Source organism: Nomascus leucogenys, chromosome 8 (genome assembly GCF_006542625.1).
Source record: "Nomascus leucogenys isolate Asia chromosome 8, Asia_NLE_v1, whole genome shotgun sequence".
Taxonomy (NCBI): domain Eukaryota; kingdom Metazoa; phylum Chordata; class Mammalia; order Primates; family Hylobatidae; genus Nomascus; species Nomascus leucogenys.
In genome coordinates, this window is record NC_044388.1 from 52,793,172 (window position 1) to 52,794,145 (window position 974).

The window sequence follows — 974 nt, forward strand, 5'->3', positions numbered from 1 at the left end:
CAGGAGGGCTAACAGTTTGGGGACACTTTTTATATCTTTGGCGACCCCATTTTTTTCAAGCCCAAAATGAGGCCAGGTGATCTCGCAAGTTTTGTGTTTCTAACATTGTGACAAACCCCAGAATGATATTTCATCACGGAAAAACTCCTAGGCTCGGGTAACTGGGACCCATGGGCTAGGCCCCACACTTTGGGGGGCCCATCTGGCCTTTTCCAGCCGTGTCTACGGCCATACCACCCTGAACGCGCCCAATCTCGTCTGATCTCGGAAGCTAAGCAGGGTCAGGCCTGGTTAGTACTTGGATGGCAGACCGCCTGGGAATACCAGGTGCTGTAGGCTTGCCTACTTCGTGTCTGACCCATGTTCCCCTGAGACAAAACACCACGCTCACACCACACGCACACCACAAAACAAAGAATGGGTGAAAAGGGCACACACACACTTTTTCAGTTTACATCAAACCAGAATCAAAATCAAAATCAGAGTATCCAGAAATCCAAGCCAGGTCAAACCAAAACCAAAGTATCAAGCAATCCAAGTCAAGTCAAAAACAAAAACCGAAGCGCCGGTACAGGAACGTTGTGGGTGATCAGGCCACGCTTCCACTCAAATGGAGTGGGCAAGTTCCAAAGACCAGTCTTACCAAGTTTCAGATGTCCGGACTCCAAGTGCCAGTTCCTTCCTGGTGTTCAGCCACTGCACTGATCCTCCACGGGGGCCTGCCACGCACTGCTCTGACGAGGCGTTCCACCCGGGCAGTTGCCTCCCCAGGAGCGCTCTCAGGATCTGCGTCGCTCAAGCTGACCAAATAACTCTTCGGCCAGTTCTCGCTTGCACGGCAGCAGCACAGTGAGAATGCTGATCACACAATTCAGTCTCAGGGCGGTGTTTCTCCAGGTGTGGACTTCAGAATACCACCAGGTCAGAACCACCTGGGCCCCTCTCCAGACCTACTGAGTTAGAATCCCTGGGTC

At 52.3% G+C, this 974-nt stretch overlaps 1 non-coding gene across 1 annotated transcript; it reads left to right on the forward strand.

Moving 5' to 3' along the window:
* The first annotated feature begins 220 nt into the window (after positions 1–220).
* LOC115836420 lies at positions 221–339 on the forward strand. Its single transcript, XR_004031504.1, has one exon. It is a non-coding gene; the product is annotated as a 5S ribosomal RNA (ribosomal RNA).
* The last annotated feature ends 635 nt before the right edge of the window (positions 340–974 follow it).